The sequence below is a fragment of the Manis pentadactyla genome, chromosome 1 (assembly GCF_030020395.1).
Source record: "Manis pentadactyla isolate mManPen7 chromosome 1, mManPen7.hap1, whole genome shotgun sequence".
In the NCBI taxonomy this organism is placed as follows: Eukaryota; Metazoa; Chordata; class Mammalia; order Pholidota; family Manidae; genus Manis; species Manis pentadactyla.
Window position 1 is genome coordinate 87,012,801 of NC_080019.1, and position 15,075 is coordinate 87,027,875.

Consider the following 15,075-nt stretch of genomic DNA (forward strand, 5'->3'; position numbering starts at 1 on the left):
GGCTTGAACAGACACGCCAACCTATTGGATTCTGGTCACAACTATGAAATGGAGAAGAGGCCTGGTATACCTTGATAGAGGAGCAACTGGCTACTGTGTACGATGCTTGCTGGGTATGGAGCCCATCACCGAAAGAGCTTCAACCAAGGTAATAACCACCTAATCCCATTGCAGGGTGGGTGCGAGACTGGACCCAAGGCCACGGAGTGGCTTGGCACAGATGCCTACACTGGCCAAATAGGGTGTACATTTACAGCAGCATAGTGCCTTCTCTACTAGCCCCTTAAGTAGAGAACTCCAAAGCTTATTGGGACCAGTGACATATACCAGTGGAAAGCAGGAAGAACTTGCTTTTGACCATTGGCAGCCAAGAGTTATTATCAGGATGGAAAAGCCCCTATATCTGAAGATGCTTGGTACACAGACAGCTCCAGTCATGGGCAGTCCCCGAAGTTCAGGGCTGTGGCTTTCCATCCTAAGACTGAGATAATATGGATGAGGATGGAAAGGAGAAGACCAGCCAATGGGCTGGGTTGTAGGCAGCGTGGCTCATGATCACCCAGGAGCCCTCCCCTCTAGTTGTCTGCACTGATGGCTGGGCCATCTATCAGCTGTTGACTCTGTAGCTACTTACATGGTACCATGCCAATTGAATATTTGGTCACCAGGCTTTGGGGCAGGAATTGGCAATACCTATGGGATTCTGGTCAGACTAAGATAGTTACCATATATCATGTGACTGACCATTTGCCTTCAGCATCCCCAGGGAATGATGAAACAGACATATTGGCCCAGGTGCAGTGGCTAGAAGGAAAGCCTGCCTCTGATGTAGCCTGATGGTTACACCAGCCTTTGTTGCATGCAAGACAAAAGACAATGTGGGCTGTAGCCCGTCAGTGGCACTTGCCATTGACCTTTGAAAAAATCAGCAGAGCCCAGAAGGAGTGCCTTGTGTGCTCTAAGAGGGACTTACACCGAGTCCTGCAGCAACATGAGACAATAGTAGAGGGGCTGATACCCTTGTCATGTGGCAGATAGACTATATTGGTCCTCTGCCCATATCAAAAGGATATCAGTATGCCATGACTTGTGTGGACACAGCTACTGGACAATTGGTTGATTTTCCTGCTCATTGTGCAGATCAGCAAATGAACAAAAGGGGCCTAGAGCATCTCTTTGCAGCCTATGGCCAGCTGCAGGTGACTGAGAGCAATCAAGGCACCTACTTTACTGGTCATGCATTTCTAGAATGGATGCACAATTAGGAATAAAGTGGAAGTTCCAGGTACCATATAACCCTACTGGGGCAGGGCTGATCAGTTCACTTATGGACAGTGCTATGGCATTTGAATGAGAAGCTCTAAAGAGGAGCCTTGAGCCCTGTGGATACACTTACTCACATAGCTGCCTCTCCTATATAACTGTATGTGCCAACTAAAACGGAGTTATTGAAGCCAGGATCTGGCCAACAGAGCAACATCCTGCTGCCAGCACCAACTGCGTTAAACCCTGGAGACTTTGTTGAGTGGACATGGCCCTGGACTTTTCAACACATGGATCAGTGATGGCTGGCCCTTCTGGCCCCTTTGGGAAAAGGGCTAGAAACTAGACTCCTGTCAGAAGCGTGGTCCCCAAAGATCATGGTAGTGTACCCCAAACATCTGGGAGGTAAGAGCGTCTTACAGGGAGTTTTGTTTTACCTTTATGGTCAGTGAATATACCTCAAATAGCCCTATATACTGACCTTCCTATAACTCCCACAGGGAAGCGGGTGAATGTCTGCTATACTAGACCAAGGCGGGATCCCACTTCTGCCTCTGTCTTATTATAGAACCACTCTTTTGCATGCACCTACCTGATGGACAAGATTTGCCTATGCTGGTGTCATTAAAACATGTCTTATCACCCTTAAGGTTACTTTCTTCTACAGTCCCTGTGGCCTGGACCCACCCCCTGGCTGCAGCTACTGCATGATAATTGCTCTGAACTCCCTACCCATTCAGGTACTGACAGCCTGTGGAATGGGCCAGCTATGGACTTAATCTGTATAGGACTTGAACCTATCTGAATCCTCTAGCTTGAGGATTATAATGATTTTATTATTTGTTATGGTATGTTATTAGTCTGTTTACAGTGTGCTAATTTTCTCACACAGGGGTCATTACACGAGATGGGGAGTGAGTTCATTGTTAAGTGAGATTTCTGGAGTGGTGGGCTGTGGGTAAAATTGCAATATTTCCAGAATCTCTCACCTGACCTTTATGTATCTCCATATCAATAGGTGTTTCCAATGGGTGAAGAGAAGTAATCCATCTCCATATCAATAAGTGATTACATGGGGGACTGAGGGCATATCTGGACCAGAGAGGTTAGATGGGGTTCCTTTTTGTAGCTGGGTCATGAGAGACACGGGAGCACAGTAGTGGGCAACTGCTTGAAAACAATAAAGGAATTTCTCCCACTTTATTTCTCCCTTTTACTGATTTCGGTTTCAAAGGTAATTTGTCCCAGGCTGGGAAAATATTTCCCCCCCAGGATTCACAGATGGTTTGCAAATATTTTCTCCCATTCTGCAGGCTGACTTTTTATTTTGCTTATTGCTTACTTCTCGTACAGGAGCTTTTTAATTTGGTGAGCCCCCTGGTTTATTTCTGCCTTTGTTGCTTGCAGTCTTAATGTCATATCCAAATAGTCTTTTCCAAGACCATCGTCAAGGAGCTTTTTTCCTAGTATTCATCTGGGAGTTTTATAGTTTCAGGTCTCACATATAAGTCTTTAATCTACTTGAAGTCAATTTTTATGAGTGGCATAAAATGGGGTCCAATTTCTTCTTCTGTATGTGATTACCCAGTTTTCTCAACACCATTTATTGTAGAGACTACCCTTTCCCCATTGAGTCTTCTTGGTTCCTTTGTCAAGTATTAGTTGACCATATATGTGTGGATTTATTCCTGGACTCTCCATTCAGTTCTATTGGTCTATGTATCTATTTTAATGCCAGTGCCATACTGTTTTGATTACCATAGTTTTGTAATGAAGTTTGAAATCAGGAATTGGTATGCCTCCAGCTTTGTACTTCTTTCTCAGAATGCTTTGGCAATTTGGGGTCTTTTGTGAATCCATACAAGTTTGAAATTTGTTTTTGCTATTTCTGTAAAAAAAAAAGTCATTGAAATTTTGATAGGGATTGCACTGAATCTACAAATAGCTTTAGATACTATGGACATTTTTAACAATAATAACTTTAAATCCTTGAACATGGTATATCTTTCCATTTATTTGTATCTTTTTCAATTTCTTTCATCAATGTCATGATTCTTAGTGTATAGATCTTTCACTTTCTGAGTTAAATTTACTCTTAAGTATTTTTGTTGTTGTTATTGTAAATGTGAATGTTTTCCTTATTTATTTTCCATATAGTTCTTTGTTAGTGTATAGAAATGCAACTGATTTTTGTTAATTATGTATCCTGAAACTTTATTGAATTTGTTGATTCATTCTAATAGTTTTTTGGTGGATTCTTTAGGATTTTCTCCAAGTAAGGTCATAATCATCTGCAAACACAGACAGTTTTACTTCTTCCTTTCTAATCTGGATGTGTTTTCTTTTTCTTTTTCTTGCCTGACTGCTGTGGCTAGTTCTTCCAGTCCTATGTTCAATAGGAGTGGTAAGCAAAGGCAACTTGGTCATGTTCCTGATCTTAGTGGGAAAGCCTTCCACCTTTCATTGTTGAGTATGATTGTTGTGGGTTTCTTAGATATGGCCTTTATTATGCTGAGGTGTGTCATACCCAACTTGTTAAGAGTTCCATCTTAAATGGATGTTGAATTTCGTTGACTACATTTTCTGCATCTATTGAAATGAACATAGGATTTCTATCATTCAGTCATTTATTGATTTGCATATGTTGAATCATCCTTGCACTGTAGGGAGAAATCCCACTTGATCATGGTGTTAATCATGTGTTGTCAATATTGTTTATCTTTTTTAAAAAACAGCTCTTATTTTCATCAATCTTTTCTATCATTTTTCTGGTTTCCATTTTAATTATTTTTGCTCTGATTTTTGTTACTTCTTTCCTTCTGCTAACTTTGGCTTTGTTCTTCATTTTCTAGTTCCTTGAGGTGTAAAGTTAAGTAGTTTATCTCTGATCTTTCTTCTTTCTTATTAATGTCAGCATTTATTGCTATAAATATCCTCTTAGAACTGTTTTTGCTGCATCCCAAGAGTTTTGATATTTTGTGTTTCCATTTTTGCTTGTTTCAAGATAATTTTGACTTCTCAGGATTTCTTCTTTGACCTATTGGTGTTCAAGAATGTGCTGTTTCATTTCCACATAGTTGTGAATTTTTCAGTTTTCCTTCTGTTATTGATTTCTAGTTCTATACCATTGTGTTCAGGAAATATAGCTGGTATGAATTCAATCTTCTCACATTTGCTAAGGCTTGTTTTGTGACTTGACATATGATCTGTCCTGGAGAATATCCTGTGTGCCTGAGAAGAATATGTATTCTGCTACTATTGGGTAGAATGTTCTTTTTATGTCTGTTAGGTCCATTTGGTCTAAGGTATAGTTCAATTTCAGTGTTTCCTTATTGATTTTGTGTGTGGATTTGGTACCCATTGTTGAAAATGGAGTATTAAAGCTCCCTACTACTATTGTATTGTTGTCTATTTCTCCCTTCAGATCTGTTAGTATTTGCATAATATATTTACATATTCTGATGGTGGGTACATATGTATTTGTAAATGTTACATTCTCTTTATGAGTTGATCCCTTTATTGTTATATAATGACCTTGTCTCTTGTTATATTTTTTATTTACAGTCTATTTTGTCTCATATAAGAATAGCTACTCCCACTTTTTGTTTTCCATTTCCACAGAATATCTTTTTCTAACCCTTCACTTTGAGCCTGTATGTGTCCTAAAGCTAAAGTCTCTTACAGGCAGCATATAGTTGTATTTTGCTTTCTAATCCATTTAGCCACTGTATGCCTTCTGAGTTCATGTTAGTCTTTTTGTATTTAAAGTAACTATTGATAGTTACAGACTTATTGTCATTTTGTTCATTGTTGTCTGGTCATTTTGTAATTCTTCTGTTCCTTTCTTCTCATGCTTTATTCTTTTTTGATTTGATGATTTTCTCTAGCAATATGCTCAGATTCTTTTCTCTATATATTTTGTGTATCTTTTATAGGTTTTTGTGGTTACCATGAAACATATAGAACATCTTATAGATTATAAATATTTTATGCTGTTTACTTCAATCATATACAAATTTTTTATTCTCCCCCCTATTTTCTTTCTTTATATCATAATTTACCTCTTTTTATATTGTGTATACAGTAACAAATTATTGTAGCTATAGTTTTTTAATGTTCTTTTTTAAACTTTGATTCTAAATTGAAGTAATACCATATTACATTATTAGAATATTTTGAATATGACTATATACTTGCTTTTACCAACATGTTTTATATTTTCATATGTTTTCTTATTACTAAGTTTTTCATTTCAACTTGAAGAACTCCTTTTAGCATTTCTTATAAAGCAAATCTTGTGTTGATGAACTCCCTCAGCCTTTGCTTGGGAAAGTCTTTGCCTCTCCATTCCTGAATGACAGCTTGCTGAGTAAAGTATCCTGGTTAGCAGATTTTTCTTTCAGCACTTTCAGTATATCACCCTATTCTATCCTGGCCAGCAAAGTTTCTGCTGAGAAATCTGGTAGCCTTATGGGGATTTTGTTATATGTAAGAATTTTTTTCTCTAGCTCCTTTTAAAATTTTCTCTTTGTCTTTAATTTTAGACCATATTATTATAATGTGTCATGGAGAAGATCAATTTAGGTTGAATTTTAGGGATGATGTATTTGCTTTATGAAGCTGCTTATCTAAATCTCTCCCCAGATTTGGTTAAGTTCTCAGCCATTATTTCTTTAAATAAACTTTCCACTTCTTTCTCCCTCTGTTCTCCTTCTGGGGTTCCAATAATGCATAAACTGTTTGATTTAATGTTATTGCATAATCCATATAATATTTTCATCATTTTTTTTTTTCTCTTCTGATTGTATGATTTCATATGGCCTTTCAGTCCACTGTTTTTTTTCTTCTGCTTGGTTGATCTGTTGTTGAAGCTCTCTATTGAATTTTTCAGTTCAGTTATAGTCTTCAACTCTAGGGCTTCTGCTTGATTTTTTTTTAGTGGCTTCTTTTTTTTGTTGAACAAATTATTTTGTTCATGTATTGTTTCCTAATTTTGTTTGTGTTTTCTCATAGTTCAGTGAATTTCTTAAGTAGATTATTCTGAATTCTTTGTCAAGTATTTCATAGATTTCCATTTCTTTGGGGTCATTGGAATTTTATTAGTTTCCTTTGGTGGTGTCATGTTTCCTTGATTATTCATGATCCTTTTGGCCTTGAATTGATGTGCATGCATTTCAGGACACAGGCTCCTCTTCCAGTCTTATGGAGTAGCTTCAGTTGGCAAAACCTTTTACCAGTCAGCCTATCCTGGTAGGCTGGGAGATTCTGGGAGAGCAGCCTGGTGGTGTTCACAGGTGGGCTTGCTGCTGGAGTCCTTGGGTGTCCTGTGCTGGGGTGTGTTAAAGGCTTGGGATGGCAATAGTTAGCTTTATGCTGGTCCCTACCAGGACCCTGGCTACAGAGGTGGCCCTTGGAGCCTGTGTTCATTGGTGATGATTGGGATCTTGAGGCCATAGGACCCACCTAGCACTGTAGGAGAGAGCCAGTGCTGGCATGAACCAGGAACATGGGTTCATAGGAGCCTGCAGATTCCTGGTGCCATGGGAGCTAGCTGGCACTGGGGTGAGCTGGGAACATGGGGCCACAAGATCCACCTGGGGTTGCAGGAGCTGGCAGATGCTAGAGTGGATTAGGGGCCTGGGCTCATGGGAGCCTTCTAAGAGGCTGGAGTCAAGGAAGCTTCCTGAAGGTGCAGAAGCCACCTGAGGACACTCAGCTGCACAAAGCTGCTGGAGTTGGCCAGTGCTTGGATGGGCCATAGGCCAGAAGCCCAGGTTTTCAGGGACCCTCTGAGAGCTTGGAGCCGCAAGAAGCTACCTGAAGCTGTGGGAGCTGCCTGGGGATGCTGGAGCTGGAAGCACTGGTGAGCCAGGAGCCTAGATTCAGAGGCTCCCTGGGAGCCTGGTACTACTAACAGTTGCCTGGAGCCATGGAAACCACCTGGGACTGCTAGAGCCAGCAGGCACCAGGTTGAGTTAGGGCTTGGATCTGCAGGTGCTTGCCAGGAGGCTGGTGCCACAAACACTGCCTGGGGCTGCTGGAGCCCTTAGACACCAGATTGAGACACCTGGGAGCACAGAAGCCTGCCAAGAAACTGGTATCACAGGAGCCGCCTGGAGCTGCAGGAGCCACCTGGGTCTGCTGGAGTTGACAGGCAAGTGAGACACAGGACTGGGTTCCTGGGAGCTCACTGAGAGCCTGGTGCCTAGAATGCCATTTGGGACCACTGGAGCTAAATGGGGCCACCAGAACTGGCAGGCATCAGTGGTGTTGCTGGAGCCAACAAGTGCCAGGGTGAGTGGAAGCCTAGGTTCCTGGGAGCCCACGGTGAGTCACCTAGAACAGCAGGAGTTGGTCTGGTGCTGGTGCTGGGATTGACCAGATCTGCAGTCTGCCATGAAATTCAGTACTCACTATCCTGTCCTTCTCCCATGAGAAAGGTGTCTTTGCACTGAGCTGACCAGGCTTGGGAGGAGGGTAATGGTAGTGTGAATCTATCCTTGCTACTCTCATCAACCTGTCCTGACTTCTGTGCTTCACCAAGGTGCAATAATCCTTCACCTGGAATCTTTGGCTCTTGTGAAGGTACTTATGTGCACAGACACTTGTTCAAATTGATACTTCTGGTTGGGCAGGCTGGGGGAGGAGGTGAGAAATTCCTATGAGACTATTTTTGCTGATATAATTCCAACCAACTAAATCTTTCCAATGATATGCAGTCTTATTAATAAAAATACAGCTGTAGTGAAAATGAGGTTTTTTTTTGTTTCATTCTCCAAATGAAAAGATAGTTCAAATCTCAGCTTTGCCTTTCATTGGTCTGTGTCTCAATTTCATATGTGCAAAATAGGTGACTTAATAGATGACCTATGGGGTCCCCTGATCCCAACAGATTTCACACCCACATCGTAATTTGTATTGTTTGACAAGAGCTTTGCTTTCTATCTTTTAAAGAAAGTAAAGATCTACATTAGAGAATTGCCATTCATTGGAAAAAAGAGTTTGAGGTCAGCCAAAAGAATGTGTAATTAGACAGGAGACTGCAGAACAGACAAGAGACAGCCATAGAGCCTCTTTTTATAAATTGCATAACCTTGTGCTCTTTCTCTATAATGTGGATTTTATGTTAAAGAGCACTTAAATCTGACTGTCACACTGTAGGAAACAAAACTAAAACTAAATTTCACAAGAATAGGCAGGGGCAACAGACAAAAAAAGAGGCAGAAGAATCCCAAACCAACAAGAAATAAAAAATTACAATACAATATATACAACTTTCATACATTCTTAGAACCAGAAACAAAATACCATTAAATTTTTTTACCTAATATATCATGACTTAAAGTAGATAGTTTCTGTCACAAAAAATAATGTTTTTCCCTTCCACATCCCAGGATTGTGCCTAAACTAACCAGTCCTGAACATGTAACTTTACGAAAGGGAGGTATTTAGCTTTTACCTACAGTATAGCAATGCAGGAAATACAGAATTAGATTTTTGAGGATTCTTTATACAGGGATCCTGAGTCCAAAACATAATATGTTTAAATAAAGGGAGAATTATACAAAGACATTTGTGGTGACACTTTTAAAGCATCATTGTAGAAACACTGTTGCTTTCAAATTGGGAGTCTGTCTTAATCCTTAGTAAATTGAAAATGGATCCTTTTGTTCAAAACTCTGGATCAGATATGATAGAACCCGGTGGACCCTAAAATAATGCAATTTGTTAAGTAACTAGTTCACATGTACATTCAGAGAAGTATCAGTCGAGGATTACCTGATGGCTGTAATGAGAACATCTGTTTTGATATTTTTGTACCCTCAGAAGTGAACTTATTAGCTCTCTTATTGGAATAAGTGCTAAATAAATAAAGGATGAAACACTCCATTTATAATATGCCTATAATAGGTCAATCATTATATGAAATGCTTTGATACATGCCCATTTAAGTTTTATGTTACCTTTTGAGATATGATCATTCCCATTTACATGGAAGTAAACTTGTCCAGGACCACACTGGAAGTAAGTGGGGCAGGGCTGGGATTTGAGATCAGGTTTCTGATGCAGTCAGCACTCATCTTCTGTGCTGTAGTCACCTCTGTAAGAACCCAGAAGGTCTAATTTCTAGAAATCAAAAGCCTGTGTATCTTTTTATTAAATTAATTATCTTCAGGTGAACTCGTTACTACCCACTGCCTTTTCTTGGCCTAAGAAATGGGGACAAATAGTTCTTTCCTACTTCATAGGTATGTTCTGATACTATGTTAAGTAATGTTTCTGGGCTGCTTTGAAACCTTCTTTAGGTATTAAAGGAAATTTTACCTTACAAATACAGTGGATATTTTGAGGGTCCTCTCTGCTTCCATGAAGAGGATTTTAACTGCTTAACAGCTGAGGTTTAAGTCCACTTTCAGTTTAACATGCTAATCTTAGATGTGTCTCCCACTGAGTTCAGCCGCCCTTGGATCCAAAGTTTCATCTGAAGATAAGTAGTGAGTTGGATGCTTTACAAACTGCTATATAAACTTGAAATATAATCATTATCAATTAGTAATCAGCTTTTGTGTTGGTGTTAGTATGTTTCATTGCTGTATTCATAGGCTTTCCTGGATTTATCCCTCATTTTCACTGACCTTGAGCATGTTAATGATATGTGAGAGCTTACAGGATAATACTCAATAAGTATCCCACAATTGTGTTAATCTGGAAATCATAGTGCACTTAATTCTAATCCTTCACAAAAATCCATTAATTAAATTTAACAATTCATAAGGGAAAATACATTTGAAGATGTGGCCACTCTAAACCAGGGTATTGGTCATAATAGGCTACTTTATGCATAGTAATAAATTAAGCCCTAAATCCCAGTGGGTTCAGAGAACAAAGGTTTATTTCTTGCTCACACTACATGTTCATCACAGTTTGGTGGGAGACTCTACTCCACATGGTCAGGCAGGGACTCTGGCTGGTGGAGGCACCACCATTGTGTTCCTGCACCACCTAAAACCAAGTAATCTCGGTTTGTGCGGCACAACAAAAATGCTGGAGAATCTTGAGTCTTTTACTGTTTTTCTCACTGCTTCTACCTCTTAAGTCACATGGGTCACCCAACTAACATTTCATTGGCCAGAACTAATCACATGGCTCTGCTAACTGCAAGGATGCTGGAAAATACATGGAAGTAAAGGACATGTTTGGTGAGGCTTATTGTTGTTACCACAAACAGGAACCACCAAAGTCTCAACTGTATCGAGCTAACGAGCTTTTAAAAGTCCAGTAAAACATTTATTCTTCAGAGTCACTGCTAGCAGCACTGGTCATTCTTAAATATATTTAGCAAATTCATTTGTGAAGGTTAGGTCTTTGCTTCTTCCTTATTTAAGACACTTTGCAGTGCCATAAGCTGCATGGTCTTCTTATGTCCCCAGCTGTAATCATCTGCATTACAATGTGGAAAAAGTGAGACTTTTAAAGACCAAGTAAACGTCCTGCAGCAAAGCTAGTAAGTGATGGAATTGTGATTTTTAAGTGTCTCTGAAGATGAGGCACTTTCTTTCAACTAAAATGGATGTCCTTCATATCACAACAGACTTAGATCTAGGTAACTTTGAAGGAGATTAGCATAGACATTTTCTTTACCAAGCACCAGTTCTATCCTAAATTAAAGCAACTACCATATCTCAGCTATAACAACATTATAACAACTGATTTCTTCTCAAACTCTGAAAGGAGAATTATGACTCCAGAAACAAGTGCCATGACATACAAGAAACTGAGCTTTAGTCAGAAGATGATGTGAAGTAAACAGTCCTTATAACAAACAATTGAGTTTGAAAAGAAGTTTAAAAAGTTGTCTTTTATAAAAGCCAGTACATTTTTTGCTGTACAGTGTTTTTACTTCCCCAAGACCTATATCTGAAAACTCTCAGGTCTAATCATTGTCAAATTCCCTCATGGAGAAATACCAAGAAAATGTTATTTTGCTTTAAGCTCATCTCTTGGAATCTACAGGATAATCTAGCTAAAATTCAGGAAATAAAAATTCACTAACATGCCAAATATGACATTTTTTGAGATATGTTGAATTCAAATAAACTCAAAGCCTTTCCTCTAATAAAAGAAAATATCATCTTAATTTTGACAGATTTCTGCCTACAACTATTATAATTGACTTATTTCCAGTAATTTTTTAAAGACTAAATTGTGTTTTAAAATGATGGTTAGGAGCAGGCTTTATAATGATATGTAAATCACTTCAACAGTTGATACAAAGATTTGTCAAGAAATGGATTTTTTAAAATATATTTTGAGTTTAAATTATTGCTCCTTAAAACTCTTTCATGACAAGGAATATCAGCTAATCCCTGTTTTGTTTACTTGGTTTACAAATCAGATTATTTTCAGAGCTCCAGGAGATGGATGTTCAAAGTCTAACGTGTTAATAGTCCATTAATCCAGTGACCAAATACCTGGTAACCTCAAACATTCAGCACCCAAAAAAGCAGAAAGATCCCAGACCAATTAAACTCTATAACACAAAATACATTCACTTACTGAGGATCTCATCTGGAACATACTGAGAGCCTCTTTTTTTTATATTTTAGGTATAATTTTACTATAGTCATTACTGTGTGTTACCAGCTCAATAAGATGGAGGAAGGAAATTTTAAAAGTGGAGAAAGAATTTATAGAGATAGGTAGACTATGCTTCTTTTATATTATTTTTAGTTGCTATGCATATAATTGCAGCTACAGTAAGAGTCAAAGGCCAAAGATTAAGACTTACATATGATAAAAAGTGCTAGTAATGCCAGGATGTTGTTATCATGGCAAATATACCTTGGTACCAGGGTGGAGCTAGGGAAAGGAGTAGAGGTGAATGACATGGATAAGGCACTTGGGTGGAACACTGGGGCTTACAGGATGCACTGGGCTAAATGCAGGGAATAGGCATGAGATGGCTGAAACAGAAATCACAGAGTACAACCCTGAAGTCAAACCACCAAACACAGTTTTTTTCCCAAGGCTGTATATGTGTTCATGTGTCTGTAGGACAGAGAATTAAACCTTCAGGGAACCAACAATTCATAGCTCAGTTCACAAAAAAAGTCTTTTTTGCCCTCATTGTGATTTTCTAAATCAAGCAGGAAACACCCAACAACGAGGCATATTCAGACATAGCACTTTCCTTTTCTTCATTTCTCCACAAATATTATCAGTGCTAGGTCATGCCCCTTAAAATAAGCCATTAATCAGACTTAAAAAAAAAAACTTTCTTATGGACAGGGATAGGGTAGGAAGCAGACATGAGAAAAAAGAAAATATGAGACCTTAAGCTTCTTTCTAAGTCAAAACCAGTAATTTGAGATTTTTTTTTAAAGAAACATAGTTTTTAGTAATCATAGGTGAAGTGTTCTGAATATTGGAAATTGTGTCATATATATGCCAGATGTATATCTGCCCCATACATGGGTATTTTTTTTTTTCTGCATTTTTGGTATTGGTGGAAAGGACCAATCCTTTTGTTGATAATTAGGAAAGCTGGCATGAATGGACAGATGTGCTAAGATGTTTGGAGTTCAGTGACAGGATAGCAAAGAATTAAAGACATTCTTTACTAGTAAAACATAGTCAAGATATTTAAATACATAAATATGTAGTAAAGAATAATTGAGACATTCTTAAAATTTTAAAGAAGTAGTAAAAAAGTTTTCCTATACTGAATTTTGAGATATTTTAATCAAATTAGAGCAACTAAGAGATTGTTTTTTTGTGAAAGAATTGATAAACAGATAATTAGATTAGAATAGCAAATCCAGAAATATATGCACGCATATAATGAACTTGATATATGACAAAGATGTCACTGCAGAGCAGTTGTGAAAGGCACATTCATTATATTCAAAAAGGGATACTTAGTTGATTAAATATTCACACAGAAAAAAATGAAACGACCAACACTTCCCACCCTACACTCACTATGAATATCCTGTGCATAAATCCAGAGAGATGAAGATCGAACGCTGAAGGGAAAAACGATAAAACTTCCAGAGACCAACATAAAAGCATACCTTTGATGATATCTGGGTTGGAAAAGGCTTTTTAGGACATAAAAATAATTAAGAAGAAAACATTGATAAATTGGGCTACATTAAAATTACAAACTTCGTATAAGACCCTAGCAAGAGAGAGAAAATGCTGTTCAAAATGGAAAAAGACAGCATATGAAAAGATGATCAACTTCATTCATCATCAGGAAAATGCAAATTAAAATCCCAGTGAAATATCAGTACCCATTCACCAGAAAGGATAAAAATAAGAGAACTCACAATACAAAGCTTTTGAGAGAAAATGGAACAATGGGAATGGTCTACGTGCTGCTGATGAGCACATAAATTGGTACAACGATTTTAGACAACACTCAGCATTGTTTACAAACACAACAATACATAATCCTATGACACAGCAATTCTGCACCTAAGTATATATCCAACCCAAAAGCAAACACATTTCAGGAGAGAAGTGCAAGACTATTCATAGTAGCACTATTTGAAAAAGAAAAAACTTATATATCCTTCAGCAATAGAAAGGAGATAATAATTATGGTATACGATGGGGTACTGAAAAGCGATGGTAATGAACAACCCACAGAAACAGCACGGGTGAACACAAAAAACATAAAATGAGCTAGAGAAACCATACACAGGAGTATATACATACGATTCCACTTATGTAACATTTAAAAAGCAAGTGAAAACTAAATTATAGTGGTTTGTGATTTATACTATGTGATAAAGATAAAAAGAAATGCAAGGAAATGATTACCATTGAAGTCAGGAAAGCGGTTATTTTGGGGGAGAAGGGAGGAGGAGGGAGTATGATTGGGAAAGGACACAATGGTTATTTCTGATTGCTATCAACGTTCTGTTTCTTAACCTAGATGGTAATAAATAATTGGCTCTACATTTTTATTTCATAAACTTTTCTCTTTAAGATAACAAAAGTACTAAAATTGTTCAAACTTTAATGTTCACAGTAATACATGGGTCACCACTGTCAAAGAATATAAATATTACATATACACTAATAACTCTGTATCTATAAAGTTGTTTTTAATCACTGAAGACAGAAGACTTGAGTAAATATATTCGTAACCACTGGTGTACTATATTCCATCCCTGCCTTCCTTTATAAGGGGCTTTGCTTCTTTCTCTCCTGCATCACCATTTTTTTCTCTCCTGTAGGTTATTCCCCTGAGCAATATAAATATGTAATATTCCCCATTATATTAAAAAAAACACATACACAAAGAAATTGACATTACCCTCTGATAATCTTTTGTTTTCTCTTTCACTTCAAAGCAAAACTCTGAAAAGAGTTGTCAGAACTTGCTGTCTCCTCTTCCCCTCCCACTCTGGCCTTCAACACCAATTCCAATAATGCTTTCACCACTGCTGCACCAAAAGTGCTCTTCTCATTTCACCAAGGATCCTCATATTGTTAAATACAATTTCTCCATCTTTAGTCATTTTTGTTCAACCTATTCACTACGTTAGATTCAGCTGGCTGATCACACCTTCCTCCTTGAAACACTTCTTCACTGGACTCTCAGATACCACTCACTCTTGGTTCTCCTCTGACTTAACAGGCTTTACATCTTTCTCAGGGTCTTCTGGATTGTCTTTATATTCTGAACCTTTACACATACACACACTAGAAAGTTCTACAAAAATAGGGACCTTACCTTTTTTTTCCTTCACTACTATGTCTCTATGAATCTTTGATGAATGAATGAATGTGCCGATGTAT